Source organism: Staurois parvus, unplaced genomic scaffold (assembly GCF_062004578.1).
Source record: "Staurois parvus isolate SC_StPar_1 unplaced genomic scaffold, SC_StPar_1.0 ptg000154l, whole genome shotgun sequence".
Lineage (NCBI taxonomy): Eukaryota > Metazoa > Chordata > Amphibia > Anura > Ranidae > Staurois > Staurois parvus.
The window spans coordinates 23,786,559-23,805,388 of record NW_028317950.1 but is presented as its reverse complement, the minus strand read 5'-3'; the positions used below and the strand labels follow the sequence as shown (position 1 = coordinate 23,805,388).

The window sequence follows — 18,830 nt, the reverse complement described above, 5'->3', positions numbered from 1 at the left end:
AACATTTTTGTGCAAGTCACCCTACTGCATATACCCATATACTCAAACATGTGTGATAAAGCAAATTAAGTGTCCATTACAATTGTCCATGCAGTGCTCTGTGCTTTTCAATAAACTTCAAGGAATCAACTAATTCGATGGTGAGATGGAAAAAAACAAACAAACAAAAAAAACACGACACTCGTGTGCCACCACCTTGTACACAAGCAAATCACTGGACACCCACGACCCTTTGATACAATATGGGTCATAAAGAGCTTTTCCCCCCTTTAAGGGAAGGAAGCACCAGACCAGTCACTCCTTCTCCTCCAACCAAATGCACTCTCCCGGTTTAAGCATCAACCAAAAAATGGAGAACTTACATAGTGTAAAATATACAATTGCTCACTCAACTTAAATAGTGCACAAGCTTGTACCCGGGATTAAGTACTCAATCTCATCAACCAATGGCTCCGCTGCAACTGCTGGTTTGCAGCGCAAGCTTATATATTAGATCTCACCCTCCAGACCGTGGCAACGGGATGACGTCGCTACTTGATAGCCCACCCTAACGCAGCACTTTGTCATGATGATGTCTTCTGGAATGTGACATGAAGGGACCATGTCTCACGTTCCTCCTTTATTACTATTCCTGTGCTATAGTTCATATACATTGCACAGCTTTAGCTTTATAGCATGGGTAATAGGCAAAAATCTCTATCTCTTGTACTCACTAGCAAGCACCCATCACCAAGCCTCTGTTGGTCACTATAATGCAATCCAATGTGAGGCAGATATCTGCCAGCGTATGGGCTCTGGAATTGCACATATACAACCATTAAGCAGGCGTTCACCAGTGTGGTTCTGTACTCACGAACAAGCACCCGCTAACAAGCCCTGAAGCTCCATTAAGTTAGGTTCACACCTATGCAGTTTCCTGTGTTTCTGCAATGCTTTTTACAGCGTTTTTTATTGGGGGGGGTTTCCTCAACTTGTTGCTGGGCAGAATAAAACGCATCAAAAACACTACATGCTTTCCTGCAGTATCTCCATCAGGGTGGATTTGATTTAAATCAAACTGATTTAAATCCCGATTTAAATCACTAGTCAGTAAGGCTTGATTTAAATCCTAGTTTTCTACATAGACTAATTCTTGCTGGTATAACTTTAATATGCAAGTAGATGAAGATTTTTAGAATAACAACTTTTCATATTAGTTTTTGTATCCCCAATTTAATAGGTTAATCATTCATATTTGGACAACTTTTCTGTTGTACTTAGGAAGGAGAAAAATAATCATTACCTTAATAATAACAATTTAAATAGATTTATTCAACTGAAACAATAACATTCCAGCATATGTTATTTGCTTAAACATCCATGTTTGTTAACTAATTTGGCTAAACAAAATCTATATAGTTTAAGAAACTTAGACTGTCAGCCCCTTCCTCCTCACACTTAGTTTCACTTTCTTCTTGTGCAGATCTATTCCACTCCAAACAATCAGAAAAATATTGTTTCTATTCTATTCACTGAACTTCTTGAAACTTAGCAGTGAAGGGGTTGATTCTGTATTCATAGGTTTGTAGAAGTTAGGATGAAGGTCTTTTTCTTAACTCTGTTCATGTTATAACATTTTTGCTGTGAAGAAGAGGCATGTGATCTCCGCTGAGTCCAATTCAGTTTTGAGAACTGCAAAGTAAACCAATCATCTGTGATAATATCTTGTAGGCAGAGAAACTGCCCAATAATCTTACAAAAACCTCTGGAAGAGCATGACATTGTGAATGGATTCATGGAATTTATTTACCAAAAAAATTAAACATATACAGCCTTATTCTACATAATTAAAAAACTAATCTTTATTTCATGATGGAATAACCTTTGGATGGTAATATATTTTCCTCAAAAAGCATTTTATTTAAAAAAATCCGATTTAAATAAAAAAAAATCAGCTTTTTTAAAAAAAATCATTGATTTTTATCCACCCTCATCTCCATTGAAGTCTCTACAACCAAAAACACATTTTTAGGTTAAAAAAGTCCCTGGCCCTTTCCAAAAAACGCACTGGGTGAAAACGAGGAGATGTGAACCTGTCCTATAGGAAAACATGTTAAATGGCCTGCTGTGCATTTCTGCAAAACGCATAGGTGTGAACCTAGACTTACTCCACAGGCCACTCCAATACAATCCAACCTAAGGCCAATATATGGGCTCTAAAATCACACACATACAATTATTAAGTGGGCGCTCACAAGTTTAGCACTTCCATAATACAATCTTGTTATACAAGTGCAAATACAATATCATAAACCTGAAAATGCATAAACAATTCTAATAAATATAAAAACACATATAAAACTGATGTAAAATTGCATAAGAAATTAGCAGTAAAACAACTGAGGTCTATATTTAAACCACATGGGGCCAATTTCTCCAAATTATAGATCCACCAGGTCTTGGTGATTTTAATGGAAATTGTGTGTGTGTGTGTGTGTGTGTGTATTACACGTACTTATATAGTGCTGTCAATTTACACAGCGCTTTACATATATATTGTACATTCACATCAGTCCCTAACCCTCAAGGAATATACAATCTAAGGTCCCTAACTCACATTCATACAGACACATACTAGGGCCAATTTAGACAAGTGCCGATTCACCTAACAGCATGTCTTTGGAGTGTGGGAGGAAACCGGAGTACCTGAAGGAAACCCACACAGGCACAGGGAGAACATGCAAACTCCAGGCAGGTGGTGCCGTGGTTGGGATTCAAACCAACAATCCTAGTACTGCCAGGTGGAAGTGCTAACCATTTAGCCACTGTAACACACACACTCACAGACGTAAGTACACCTCTCACATTTTTGTAAATATTTTATTCTATCTTTTCAGGTGACAACACTGAAGAAATGACACTTTGCTACAATGTGACGTAGTGAGTGTACAGCTTGTATAACAGTGTAAATTTGCTGTCCCCTCAAAATAACTCAACACACAGCCATTAATGTCTAAACTGCTGGCAACAAAACTGAGTACACCCCTAAGTGACAATGTCCAAATTGGGCCCAATTAGCCATTTTCCTTCCCTGATGTCATGTGACTCGTTAGTGTTACAAGGTCTCAGGTGTGAATGGGGAGCAGGTGTGTTTAATTTGGTGTTATCGCTCTCACATACTGGTCACTGGACTTTCAAAGAAAGAATCCACTATATTCAGGAAATATGTGGAATCACCATACAGAAAGACCCGTGGATGTGTTTATTTTATTATTTTGAGCTTTCTGTGAAACTGCATAAAACAGGGTATTATATCACTTAGTCAGTGCGGATAAGGGCTTGATTCCCAAGTTCTGGCAAGCTCCGGAGCCACTAAGAATAAATGACTGGATAAATAGAGTTGAAAATATTTATAGGATGGAGGAGTATCATATATCATATAGAGCAGCGGTTCTCAACCTGGGGGGTCGAACGACCCTTTCACAGGGGTCGCCTAAGACCATCAGAAAACACATATTTCCGATGGTCTTATGCAGGCCATAGATGGGTCGAAAATCGGCCGATTTTTCGGCCGAAAATAAAATCGGCCAATTTTCGGATCGTTAGTGGGCGATTTGGTCGGCCGTTTTTCGGTATTTTGGCCGTTTTTTTTTTTCGGTAAAGTTGGAAAAAAATCGGCCGATTTTGCCGATCGGCCGATTTTCGCGGCAATTAGTGGGCAAATCGGCCGATTTTTTACTGATAAAAAATCTGCGCATGAGCAGTGACCTGCAAGAGGAAGACAAAAAGAAGAAAAAGAAGAAGAGGAAGACGATGAAGAAGAGGATGATGAAGAAGAAGAGGATGAAGAAGAAGAAGAGGAAGAAGAAGAAGAGGATGAGGATGAAGAAGAAGAGGATGAGGATGAAGAAGAAGAGGATGAGGATGAAGATGAGGATGAAGAAGAGGATGAGGATGAAGAAGAAGAAGAGGATGAGGATGAAGAAGAAGAGGATGAGGATGAAGAAGAGGATGAGGATGATGATGAAGAAGAAGAGGATGAGGATGATGAAGAAGAAGAGGATGAGGATGAAGAAGAAGAAGAAGAAGAAGAAGAGGATGAGGATGATGAAGAAGAAGAGGATGAGGATGAAGAAGAGGATGAAGAAAAGGATGAGGATGAAGAAGAAGAGGAGGATGAGGATGATGAAGAAGAAGAGGATGCAGAAGAAGAGGATGAGGATGCAGAAGAAGAGGATGAGGATGATGAAGAAGAAGAGGATGAAGAAGAAGAAGAAGAAGAGGATGAGGAAGAAGAAGAGGATGAGGATGAAGAAGAGGATGAGGATGAAGAAGAAGAGGATGAGGATGAAGAAGAGGATGAAGAAGAAGAAGAAGAGGATGAGGATGAAGAAGAAGAGGATGAGGATGAAGAAGAAGAAGAAGAGGATGAGGATGAAGAAGAAGAAGAAGTAGGATGAAAATAAGAAGAATTCCAGTCCAGCAAAAAGTGTCTCTGCAGAGAGCTCCGCTATTTCTGACAGTTCTCTGACATTTACAGCGGTTGAAACATTGTATCTATTTGTTTCCGAATAAAAACATCTGTATCCTAAATGGAAACAAATAGATACATTGTTGCAACTTCTATAAATGTCAAGGAACTGTCAAAGAAATAGCAGAGCTCTCTGCAGGGACACTTTTTGCCGGCTCTAGACGGGTAGAAAATCGGCCGATTTTTTTTACCATTGATGGTAACGTCGGCCACTTGAACAACCGATTTTTCGTTTTTTAAAAGAAAAATCTGCAGTTTTTCTCCCCATCTATGGCCTGCATTAGGAACCGAGACACCGCTCCTTTGTCTTCAGGCAGGTCCGCCCACATGCAGATACTCTATGAGGTAGTGCTGAGGGCGGCCGGAGGGGCTTGGCAGGGTGTCCCGCATTCTGCAAGCCTCTCACACTGAACACCAGCACACTGACTGACTGACTCGCTCCCTCTTCCCTGTGCATTATGAGAGGCCGGTCAGGCTGGAGGCTCCTCCCCTGCAAGGGGTGGGTCGGAGGTGCCCCGCTGCCACCCACTGGTTGCCCTTGTACCTGCTGCATGTTTCCCCGGGCGGGCAGTTGCTCACAACAGCTGGATAGATGTGAGCCGGGCCCCCCTTTCTCTCCGGGGAGGGGGGATCTGGTTACCCGCAGCGCGTGTGCCCTACAACCGCTCACCTCCCACGGAGGCTTCTCCTCACAGCATTTGTATGAGGGCTGGCATTGGGGCACCCGGCCTGCTAGAGGGAAGTACACAGCGACCAGCACTCCCAAACTTTCCGGGGTCATACAAGGAGCCTCAGGACAGACGACTTGGTGTGGGATAGGGCTGATATCCTTGGGGGGGAGGGGGAGGAATACTGGCCATACACACTTCAATTTTACAATCTGATCCAATTGGCAATCAGATTAACTTACGTTCCCATAAAATTCCTTCAGTCGACTGACCAGGGCGCAAAATGATCGACCGTTTTGCAATAATTTTATGGTTGGGGGTCACCACAACATGAGGAACTTTATTAAAGGGTCGTGACATTAGGAAGGTTGAGAACCACTGCTATAGAGGATAAAACAGAAACATTCAGGAAAACATGGAGTAGTTGGTTAAACTTCAAACCATCTAAAAAGATATCCGGAACAGGTTGGAGTTTAGGGGGGAAAGTCTAGAGAGTTTGATGGAGTATCTGAAAAGGGAGAGTGGAGGTGGGAGGGAAGGGACATAGATATAGAGAGAAGATTGAGAGGAGAAAGATACTAGGCAATAGGATGTGGACAGGGGCAACTGGAGAGGGGGTTGGTGAGAGGAAGGGGGGGGGGCAACTGGAGAGGGGGTTGGTGGGAGGAAGGGGGAACTGCATAATTTGGAATCTGCATTTATTTTGTTTTCACTGGTATATCCGTTTTTTTTTTTTTGCATTGGATAGGCTCCACTGTATTGGTAACATAACTTACATCATTCATAGATGCCAGTATACACAGTGCAGCACACATACAGCCCAGTACACTGTTCATATATGTCAGTACATACATTGCAGCAGCACACATACAGATATTGAGTTTTTGTTATAAAACATATCCAGTAAAAAAAAAAAATACTAGTAATGGCGGCAATCAGCGACTTATAGCAGGGCTGCGGCAGGCATTCTGACACTGTGGGGGAACTAACTGCCACTGACATCACAATGACACTAATACAGTGATCAGTGCTAATAAAAAGCACTGACACTGTACTAATGACACAGGGGCAGGAAGGGGTTAACATCTGGGGCCATCAAAGGGTTAACTGTGCGCTGGCTTACTGTGTGTGTTTTATTAGTGAAATATGCTGTGTATTTCTCTGCTTTTCAGAGAAATACACAGCAGCATGTTACTGCTGGCAGGAGGGAGACCTGTGTTGTTTGCACACAGGCCTCTCCTGTCAGTGATACTCCGGAGATTGCCGGGGAATCTCTGCCCGGGACCCGGTGATCAACACCTGTAGCCATGCGCTACCTGGATATCCAAAATCACGTATATATACACACGTGATTTTGCACAGCCCTGCCGCAGTAGTTCTGCTATAGGGCGGTCAGGAAGCGGTTAATTTATAATTAGACTCACCTGCAGTTGAATTCTTGTTAATTAGGATTTTGTCTAAAATTTAGCTTTGCTCCCAAGACTTTTGCTGGGGTGTATTAATTTTTGCAACATGGTCTTGAATTAATTTGTTATGAAAAATACTGTTTTTGTGTGTGTGCAAATTAACAAATCTTGTTTGCAATCAATGGCCCACATTTGTGGGAGTACTTTGTAGTATAGTGCCCCACAGAAAATGTTGATTCTGAAAGGAAAGTAAAAGGTTTTCTGGCAAATCTGTTGGGGTGTACTCATTTAGGCTCCATTCACACTTATGTGACTTGTCATGCAACTTTGGGGTCCAAAGTCGAATGACAAGTTGCCCCCCCCCATGTTTCCTAATGGGTACCATTCATATCTGTGCGACTTCAAAGTAGTTCCTGCTCTACTTTGATCCGACTTTCATGCAACTTGAGGGCCATAGACTTGTAAACCCTCAAAAGTCACACCTGAATGTTGTACATGTGACTTGTGTGCAACTTTGTACAGCAGAAACAATTATCATTTGTACAAGCCAAAGTCGCACTCATGCAAAGTTGAGTCAAGTTGCACTGTAGTGTTGCAATGAAAATCTCACGATTTTGAAGTCGCACAAGTGTGAATGAAGCCTTAGACCCCATGTACACAGGACGTTTCTGAACGATGGAAACTGACTGCTGGAAAACGTAGGTTAAAAAACGTCTGTTTAGCCGCGTTTGCATAACGTATTTGCGTTTAGAAGCGCTTTTTAAACATAAGCACAGGAGAGCCTCCCAAATGCCCAGAATGCACTGAAAAGTGGTAAATTATTAACTATTTCAGACTGTTTCAGAGAAATACAGAGAGAGTAGAAGCAGAGACAGAAGTATGTGTTGAGATAATTAGGTGTGAGTTGGTCATTAACATTTCTTTTGTTTCCAAGGGTGGGAAAGGTGTCTGGTGGCATAAGTCATTACGGCGGGGGGGTCTTCATGAGGCATTTGAGGTGTGAATGGGCATTAACATATCTTTTGTTTCCAAGGGTGGGAGAGGTCTGAGGTGTGAATTGGTCATTCCAATGTGTGACAAGCTTGGTAGGAACATCCTGTGTTCAGTGTTTTGTCCACCTGAGTACCTTGAAAACGCTTTGCATGCATTTTTCATGATGAAAAAAGGCTCTGGTCAGCATTGGAAACTGGATAAGTTAAAAAAAAAAAAAATTCAAACGCAAACGCTTATAAATGCGATTTGCAGCGTTTAGACGCGTATACAAGCATTTTGCGTTTGAAACGCTGTTAAAATCGATGTCTGAATGCAAGTTTGTTGCGTTAAAAAAAAAACGACTGTAAACTCAACTGCCTGTAAATGACTGTAAACGAAGATGTGTACATGGATACATAGGAAAACATTAGGGTGAGTTCAGGGGCTGCTGGAAAAAAAAAACGCTGAACGGCTCCTAAACTCGAGTTTAGCAGCAGTGTACATGAGCCCTTACGCTGAGCACTGTAGCTGGTGATTTGTATTTACCACTGCATACAGATTATCAAGAATAAATATATTTTTTTTAAACTTTACATATTAACTAAATTATACACTACTCTTTGAGGTTTTTATTCCATTATTCGAAACATTAATTGGTCAACTAGTTGATTGTGAAAATAATTGTTAGTTGCAGCCATAGTGATGTCACACCACTAATATAGGGAGAGAGTGTTATGACACCAGTAAAATATAACTTACAGGAGGGTAAAATAAGTATTGAACAAGTCACCATTTTTCTAGGTAAATTATTTCTAAAGGTGCAATTGACATGAAATGTTCACCACAAGTCGGAAACAACCCATGCAATCCATACATACAAAGAAAACAAAACAAATAATTTCAGAAATCAGGGTATGTGTAATAAAATTGAATGACACAGGGAAAAAAGTATTGAACACATGAAAAAAGGGAGGTACAAAAAGGCATGGAAAGCCAGACAGCTGAAATTAGAAAGCAATCCTGCTCCTTGTCAGTACAAATTAATATCAGCTGATTCAGTCTCAACTGATGGCCTACAAAAAGGTGTCCGATTACCAAAAGGTATCATACAAGAAACATCTCATGATGGGTAAAAGCAAAGAGCTCTCTAAAGCCCTTCACAACCTTATTGTTCCAAATATACTGATGGCACTGTTTACAGAAGGGTTTCTAAACATCTGAATGTTCCAGTGAGCACTGTTGGGGCCATAATCCGGAAGTGGAAAGAACACAATTTCACTATAAACCGGCCATGACCAGGTGCTCCTCGCAAGATTTCTGACAGAGTGAAAAGAATTATCAGAAGTTGTCGAAGAGCCAAGGACCACTTGTGGAGAGCTTCAGAAAGACCTGGAATTAGCAGGTACAATTGTTTCAAAGAAAACAACAAGTAATGCACTCAACCACCATGGCCTGTATGCAAGCTCACCACGCAAGACTCCATAGCGGAGAAAAAGCATGCTGAAGCTTGTTTAAAGTTTGCTGCACAACATTTACACAAGCCTGTGAAATACTGGGAGAATATTGTCTGGTCAGATGAGACCAAAATTGAACTCTTTGGATGCCATAATAAACACCATGTTTGGAGGTCAAATGACACTGCACATCACCTCAAAAACACCATACCAACAGTGAAGCTTGGAGGTGGGAATATCATGGTGTGGGGCTCTTTTTTAGCATATAGTACTGGCAAACTTCATATCACTGAAGAAAGAATGAATGGAAAAACGTACTGAGACATTCTTGATAAAAATCTGCTGCCATCTACCAGGATGATGAAGATAAAATGAGGGTGGACATTTCCGCAAGACAATGATCCCAAGAAAACTCTTAATTGGATTTAAAAAAATAAAGCTGCTAGAATGGCCCAGCCAATCACCTGACTTGAATCCAATAGAAATCTATGGAAAGAACTAAAGATCAGAGTTCACAGAAGAGGCCCATGGAACCTTCAACATCTGAAGAATAGGACAAAATCACACCTGAGCAATGCAATACTTCTCCCCTGTGTCATTCCATTTTATTACACATAACTTAAATTTCTGAACGTATTTGTTTTGGTTTCCTTGTATGTATGGAATGCATAGGTTGTTACCGACGTTGTGAAACGTTCATGTCAATGGCACCTTTAGAAATATATTTACTGAAAAAAATGGTGACATGTTCAATAGTTATTTTACTCGCTGCATATGGAAATCTGTGATGTCACACCAATACGCTATAACTTAGATGGAGGGCGGTGATGTCACACCGGTACGCTATAACTTAGATGGAGGGCGGTGATGTCACACCGGTATGCTATAACTTAGATGGAGGGCGGTGATGTCACACCGGTAAGATATAACTTAGATGGAGGGCGGTGATGTCACACCGGTACGCTATAACTTAGATGGAGGGCGGTGATGTCACACCGGTACGCTATAACTTAGATGGAGGGCGGTGATGCCACACCGGAGCGATATAACTTAGATGGAGGGCGGTGATGCCACACCGGAGCGATATAACTTAGATGGAGGGCGGTGATGCCACACTGGTGCGATATAACTTAGATGGAGGGCGGTGATGTCACACCGGTACGATATAACTTAGATGGAGGGCGGTGATGCCACACCGGTGCAATATAACTTAGATGGAGGGCGGTGATGTCACACCAATACGATATAACTTAGATGGAGGGCGGTGATGTCACACCAATACGATATAACTTAGATGGAGGGCGGTGATGTCACACCGGTGCGATATAACTTCGATGGATAGCGGTGATGTCACACCAATACGATATAACTTAGATGGAGGGCGGTGATGTCACACCAATACGATATAACTTAGATGGAGGGCGGTGATGTCACACCGGTGCGATATAACTTCGATGGATAGCGGTGATGTCACACCGGTGCGATATAACTTAGATGGATAGCGGTGATGCCACACCGGAGCGATATAACTTAGATGGAGGGCGGTGATGCCACACTGGTGCGATATAACTTAGATGGAGGGCGGTGATGTCACACCGGTACGATATAACTTAGATGGAGGGCAGTGATGCCACACCGGTGCAATATAACTTAGATGGAGGGCAGTGATGCCACACCGGTGCAATATAACTTAGATGGAGGGCGGTGATGTCACACCAATACAATATAACTTAGATGGAGGGCGGTGATGTCACACCGGTGCGATATAACTTAGATGGAGGGCGGTGATGTCACACCGGTGCGATATAACTTAGATGGATAGCGGTGAAGTCACACCGGTGCGATATAACTTAGATGGAGGGCGGTGATGTCACACCGGTGCGATATAACTTAGATGGATAGCGGTGATGTCACACCGGTGCGATATAACTTAGATGGAGGGCGGTGATGCCACACCGGTGCAATATAACTTAGATGGAGGGCGGTGATGTCACACCGGTACGCTATAACTTAGATGGAGGGCGGTGATGCCACACAGGTACGCTATAACTTAGATGGAGGGCGGTGATGTCACACCGGTGCGATATAACTTAGATGGAGGGCGGTGATGTCACACCGGTAAGATATAACTTAGATGGAGGGCGGTGATGCCACACCGGTACGATATAACTTAGATGGAGGGCGGTGATGTCACACCGGTGCGATATAACTTAGATGGAGGGCGGTGATGTCACACCGGTGCGATATAACTTAGATGGAGGGCGGTGATGTCACACCGGTGCGATATAACTTAGATGGATAGCGGTGATGCCACACCAGAGCGATATAACTTAGATGGAGGGCGGTGATGTCACACCGGTGCGATATAACTTAGATGGAGGGCGGTGATGCCACACCGGAGCGATATAACTTAGATGGAGGGCAGTGATGTCACACCGGTGCAATATAACTTAGATGGAGGGCAGTGATGTCACACCGGTGCAATATAACTTAGATGGAGGGCGGTGATGCCACACCGGTACGATATAACTTAGATGGAGGGCAGTGATGCCACACCGGTGCAATATAACTTAGATGGAGGGCGGTGATGTCACACCGGTACGATATAACTTAGATGGAGGGCGGTGATGCCACACCGGAGCGATATAACTTAGATGGAGGGCAGTGATGTCACACCGGTAAGATATAACTTAGATGGAGGGCGGTGATGTCACACCGGTAAGATATAACTTAGATGGAGGGCGGTGATGTCACACCGGTAAGATATAACTTAGATGGAGGGCGGTGATGTCACACCGGTGCAATATAACTTAGATGGAGGGCGGTGATGTCACACCGGTGCAATATAACTTAGATGGAGGGCGGTGATGCCACACCGGTACAATATAACTTAGATGGAGGGCTGTGATGTCACAGCGGTGCGACATAACTTAGATAGAGGGCGGTGATGTCACACCAGTGCGATATAACTTAGATGGAGGGCGGTGATGTCACAGCGGTGCGACATAACTTAGATAGAGGGCGGTGATGTCACACCGGTGCAATATAACTTAGATGGAGGGCGGTGATGCCACACCGGTGCAATATAACTTAGATGGAGGGCGGTGATGTCACACCAGTACGCTATAACTTAGATGGAGGGCGGTGATGTCACACAGGTACGATATAACTTAGATGGAGGGCGGTGATGCCACACCGGTGCGATATAACTTAGATGGAGGGCGGTGATGTCACACCGGTAAGATATAACTTAGATGGAGGGCGGTGATGCCACACCGGTACGATATAACTTAGATGGAGGGCGGTGATGTCACACCGGTGCGATATAACTTAGATGGAGGGCGGTGATGTCACACCGGTGCGATATAACTTAGATGGAGGGCGGTGATGTCACACCGGTGCGATATAACTTGGATAGCGGTGATGCCACACCGGAGCGATATAACTTAGATGGAGGGCAGTGATGTCACACCGGTGCGATATAACTTAGATGGAGGGCAGTGATGTCACACCGGTAAGATATAACTTAGATGGAGGGCAGTGATGTCACACCGGTAAGATATAACTTAGATGGAGGGCAGTGATGTCACACCGGTAAGATATAACTTAGATGGAGGGCAGTGATGTCACACCGGTGCAATATAACTTAGATGGAGGGCGGTGATGTCACACCGGTACGATATAACTTAGATGGAGGGCAGTGATGCCACACCGGTGCAATATAACTTAGATGGAGGGCGGTGATGTCACACCGGTGCAATATACAGTTGTGACCAAAATTATTCAACCCCCAATGCTGTAAAGGGGTTTAGGGACTATAGTGTACATTTGGAATTGTATTCAGAATCAAATCCTACAAGGACGTTGTAACTACCCAAATGCAACTAAAATGACATCAATTGTTTATGTAATACAGTAGTAAATGGTTCTTATGTGGTTTCTTCATTGCCACAATTATTCAACCCCTTAAAGACTACCACTCTGAAGAACAGAGGTTCATACAGGTGCTTTCCATCAGGTATTGAAAACACCTGTGGATGTCACCGAGCAGCAATCAAGCATAATAAGCACCAATTAGGCAGCTTTAAAATGACTGTGATACTCAGCTCCTTCTAGACATTTACTGGTGTGGTTACAAACATGGTGAAGGCAAGAGAATGGTCCAGGAAGACAAGAGAAGAGGTGATTTCTCTTCACAGGAAGGGCAATGGCTATAAGAAGATTGCAAAGATGTTAAACATACCAAGAGACACCTTAGGAAGCATCATTCGCAAATTCAAGGCAAAGGGCACTGTTGAAACGCTACCTGGTCGTGGCAGAAAGAAGATGCTGACTTCGACTGCTGTGCGCTACCTGAAGCGTAGAGTGGAGAGAAGTCCCCGTGTGACTGCTGAGGAACTGAGAAAAGATTTGTCAGATGTGGGTACAGAAGTTTCAGCCCAGACAATAAGACGCACACTGCGTAATGAAGGCCTCCGTGCCAGAACTCCCAGGCGTACCCCCTTGCTGTCTCCAAAGAATAAGAAGAGTCGACTGCAGTATGCCAAAAGCCATGTGGACAAACCACAAAAGTTGTGGGATAGTGTTCTGTGGACTGATGAAACAAAATTAGAACTGTTTGGGCCCATGGATCAACGCTATGTTTGGAGGAGGAAGAACAAGGCCTATGATGAAAAGAACACCTTGCCTACTGTGAAGCATGGTGGAGGGTCAATCATGCTTTGGGGCTGTTTTGCTTCTGCAGGTACAGGGAAGCTTCAGCGTGTGCAAGGTACCATGAATTCTCTTCAGTACCAGGAGATATTGGATGGAAACGTGATGCAGTCCGTCACACACCTGAGGCTTGGGAGACGTTGGACCTTTCAACAGGACAATGATCCCAAGCATACCTCCAAGTCCACTAGAGCATGGTTGCAGAGGAAAGGCTGGAACATTTTGGAGTGGCCATCGCAGTCACCAGACTTAAATCCGATTGAGAACCTCTGGTGGGACTTAAAGAAAGCAGTTGCAGTGCGCAAGCCTAAGAATGTGACTGAACTGGAGGCCTTTGCCCATGAAGAATGGGCGAAGATACCCGTAGATCGCTGCAAGACACTTGTGTCAAGCTATGCTTCACGTTTAAAAGCTGTTATAACTGTAAAAGGATGCTGTACTAAGTACTAAGATTGAATGTCACTTGGGGGTTGAATAAAACTGATAATGCTGTGAGCACAGAAAAGACATTTGTGGTTATTTCATTATAACTGTTATGTTATATTTGTCTGACCTACAAGTGCCTCTTTAATGTAAATGTAAGCAAGATGACTGAATGATCAAAAGCAATGTCAAACTGGCCAAAACACTCAATTTCAGTGGGGGTTGAATAATTTTGGTCACAACTGTAACTTAGATGGAGGGCGGTGATGCCACACCGGAGCGATATAACTTAGATGGAGGGCAGTGATGTCACACCGGTAAGATATAACTTAGATGGAGGGCGGTGATGTCACACCGGTAAGATATAACTTAGATGGAGGGCGGTGATGTCACACCGGTGCAATATAACTTAGATGGAGGGCAGTGATGTCACACCGGTGCAATATAACTTAGATGGAGGACGGTGATGTCACACCGGTGCAATATAACTTAGATGGAGGGCGGTGATGCCACACTGGTACGATATAACTTAGATGGAGGGCTGTGATGTCACAGCGGTGCGACATAACTTAGATAGAGGGCGGTGATGTCACACCGGTGAGATATAACTTAGATGGAGGGCGGTGATGTCACAGCGGTGCGACATAACTTAGGGCGTTGATGTCACACCAGTATAACACTTGTTGGGTAGTGATGTGACATGTGTATGATGGAAGTCCTATTTTATAGAGGATGACACCAATGCTCAGTAATCCCCCCTCTGGTGTCATCTGGAGAAGTTGGGCTGCGGGTAGCTGTGTGTGGCCCTGACCCTCTTTGGGATACAACAGGTGATCTGGTGTGAATGAAGGGCTAAAATCTGTTCCTGTCTCTGCTCCTGCATGAGCTGCCCTCTTGGGTCAGAGGTGATGGACTCAGGCACATAGTTTGTATGGGTGTCATCATCTGCCCCCTGGATGCCCCGCCCTCAAACGTCACCGATAACTTTTGCCTCCATACTCAGAAGTCCGGAAATAACAGCCCTCCGCCGCCCCGGGCGATTCAATTACACCACCTGTGCCCCCCCCCCAGTCCCTAGTGACGTCATACCCTCTTGTGACGTTTCGACACCCTCGAGCGGGAAACACCCGAAAACCGCGCACACGGGTCACCTGAGTAGGCTTCTCTCCGCCGTGATTCGCACAAGGTGGGATAGACTTGGATTGAGGTAATGTTTTCTAGGGAGAGAATCCGCTTACCGTCAGCTCTATCCCGCTGCTTCCACCCGTCCGACCAGCCGTGACGTGTCCAGCGTTCCGCCCTGCCCTCCAATCACAGCTTCCACCGCCCAATACTGACAGAAGCAGAAGCCAATAGAGAAGCCCAGAACACGAGCGTACAACTGACAGGAAGAGGGAGGGATTGACGCCTCGAAGAAGCCAATCGAAAGCCTGACAGACCCGCCAGTCCCAAAAGGTATTAGGCAGTGACGTCAAATCAAAGCGCCGGTCAGGTGATCGGCGCCATGTTGGAATGTGAAAAGCGTCTATAAGATGTAATAGGACAGGGGCCTGGCGGAGCTGTGTGCAGTTCTGGCAGGGTGGAGTCACATCACTCCCTTCCCTTGGCTGAGAAAAGGACAAACAGCCGTTACAGAAGTAATTGGTTTCTGTTATGTTACAAAGAAAAAAACCCATGGCAACTGCCACTAAACTTTCCTTCTGAAAATGCTGGTTGCTTGGCTGTCATATCTTTACCCAATAAAAATGATTCTTTTCCTATGTCTCCCTCTCTCTCACACAATTTTGTCCGGAAAAACCCCAGTGCATGACATGAAATATTTTTTTTTTCTTTCAACTTCCTGCAGCCTCACCTGGGTGGGGATGACATGAAGAGCATATCTTGTACATAGCCATGATATGGGCCTACAGGACCTGCCAGAGCCCCATAGCATATCAAAGCACCATGGAGATCCTGCAAAGCCCCAGTGCATGAGCAGAAAGCAGCATGGAGTTTGGGGCCCAGGAGAGAAGCGTAGCACCCTCCTAGATTGGTGCTAGCCATAGATGAAGTTCTGGCTCACTATCCACTTGCACTGCATTTTTTTTTTTTGCTAGGTACATTCAGTTTGTCACGCTGTTCGCAGTGGCATTGCAATTCTGGGTTAGGCTCTGTTCACACTTGTGCAACTTTGGACACTAAAGTCGCACTCCACATTTTTCAATGACAGCCATTCAAATCTTTGCAACTTTAACCTCTTCATGCCGACAGTATGTAAATATGTAGCCTCTCAGCGGCTGGGCTTTCACACCGAGCGGCCGCATATTTGCGTACCATTTGTAAACAATCGTGCTGAGAGTGCACGCCCAGCACATGTGTCGCGTCCCATGGAAAGGTCCCCTCTACTTGCAATCAGGACCTTTCCAATCATGTGACTGCCGTGACAGCCAATCACGGCGGTCACATGACCCTAACCCTGCCTCCCGGCCTCAGAAACCCATTAAAGGACTTGGAGGCACTGGCGTGAAGGGGTTAAAAAGGTTCCCGCACTACTATGGTTTGAATTTCAAGCTGTTTGAATGACAGACTGTAGTATAAACCATCAAAATGTCACATCAAAGCAGAGTTCCACTTACGCTGTCAAAAAATAAAAGTCAGCAGCTACAAAAACTGCAGCTGCTAATTTAAAAAAAAAAAAACAGCCAGTTACCTGTCCCTCGGTTCCGCGGTGTGTTCCCCACAGGCAGTTTCACCAGCCAGCATCTTCAGTGTGGGCATCCAGCTGTGACAGCTTGCGGCTTCACAGCCGGGTACCCACTGCGCATGCACGAGCAGCGCTGCACTACCTGAATGGTTCTGTAGTCTTCTGGGACCTGTCACGTGTCCCAAAAGACTACAAGGGAGGGAGGAAGGACACCTTCTGCTTCCGATCGCCTAGGAGATCAGACCGGATGTGGGAGCTGGTACCTGTCAAATTCGGGTACCCGCTGCCCCCTGCCCCCCAAAGGTGCCAATCCTTAATGGGGAGTGGGGGAGAAGTCCTTAAAGCGGAACTTCCCCTTTTGGGTGGAGCTCTGCTTTAAAGTCACACTTGAATGTTATAAATGCAACAGTTGTCCATTATCATTGGTCAAAGTCTTATCAAAGTTGCACTCGAAATCTCGCTACTCTGGAGTCGCATGACTTTGAATGGAGACTAAGGCCCCTTTCACACGGGCATTCCGTTTTTTTTTTCATCAGTTCAGGCATGTTTTTTCCAAGAAAAACCAGATCAGTTCACATCAGTTTTCATCAGTTTACATCCGTTATTAGTCCGTCCTGTTTTTTTTTTTTTAACGGAAGAAAAATAAAGTTTTATTCCATTAAAAAAAACCTGGATGTTAACGGATGCGCACATTAACGGATGTTAACAGATGATCATCTGTTTACATCCGCTAGTCCATAGAAATATATGGGTGTCATTTTGTAAACGGACAGATGAAAAACAGACATACGGAATGCCCGTGAGAAAGGGGCCTAAGGCCTCTCTACGGGAAAATACCTCAGGGACCTATCTAATGGCTGGCTCCTATGGGGGTACCAATACATGCGCAGCCGTTTAGCAGAATTTTGTGTATGCACAGACACTGGCTTTTCCAGGTACAGAGGACTCAACGCCTATAGTCTGTGCACATGCAGGATATCAGTCGAAGATGGTAGCACCGGAGCAGTACAATGGGGCAAGAAAGTATTTAGTCAGCCACCAATTGTGCAAGTTCTCCCACTTAAAAAGATGAGAGAGGCCTGTAATTGGCATCATAGGTAGACCTCATCTATGAGAGACAAAATGAGAAAAAAAATCCAGACAATCACATTGGCTGATTTGGAAAGAATTTATTTGCAAATTATGGTGGAAAATAAGTATTTGGTCACCTACAAACAAGCAAGATTTCTGGCTCTCACAGACCTGTACCTTCTTCTTTAAGAGGCTCCTCTGTCCTGCACTCATTACCTGTATCAATGGCACCTGTTTGAACTTGTTATCAGTATAAAAGACACTTGTCCACAACCTCAAACAGTCACACTCCAAACTCCACTATGGTGAAGACCAAAGAGCTGTCGAAAGACACCAGAAACAAAATTGTAGACCTGCACCAGGCTGGGAAGACTGAATCTGCAATAGGCAAGCAGCTTGGTGTGAAAAAATTAACTGTGGGAGCAATAATTAGAAAATAGAAGACATACAAGACCACTGATAATCTCCCTCGATCTGGGGCTCCACACAAGATCTCACCCCGTGGGGTCAAAATGATCACAGAAATGGTGAGCAAAAATCCCAGGACCACAAGGGGGGACCTAGTGAATAACCTGCAGAGAGCTGGGACCAACGTAACAAAGGCTACCATCAGTAACACACGCTGCCGAGGACTCAGATCCTGCAGTGCCAGACGTGTCCCCCTGCTTAAGCCAGTACATGTCCGGGCCCGTCTGAAGTTTGCTAGAGAGCATTTGGATGATCCAGAAGAGGATTGGGAGAATGTCATATGGTCAGATGAAACCAAAATAGAACTGTTTGGTAGAAACACAACTCGTCGTGTTTGGAGGAGAGAGAATGCTGAGTTGCATCCAAAGGACACCATACCTACTGTGAAGCATGGGGGTGGCAACATCATGCTTTGGGGCTGTTTCTCCGCAAAGGGACCAGGACGACTGATCCATGTACAGG

At 44.4% G+C, this 18,830-nt stretch overlaps 1 protein-coding gene across 2 annotated transcripts in view; it reads right to left on the bottom strand.

Annotated features, from left to right (window-relative positions):
- LOC149463662 (transforming protein RhoA) overlaps window positions 1-15,542 on the bottom strand; it is a 28,505-nt gene extending 12,963 nt beyond the window's left edge. The window contains exon 1 of one of the 2 annotated variants that reach the window (XM_089675254.1): window positions 15,385-15,542. The gene's annotated coding sequence lies outside the window, so the exon portion shown is untranslated. Of the gene's footprint in view, window positions 1-15,235; window positions 15,260-15,384 lie in introns of those variants that run through there. The other variant, XM_089675255.1, reaches the window with a different exon arrangement.
- Window positions 15,543-18,830: the final 3,288 nt, after the last annotated feature.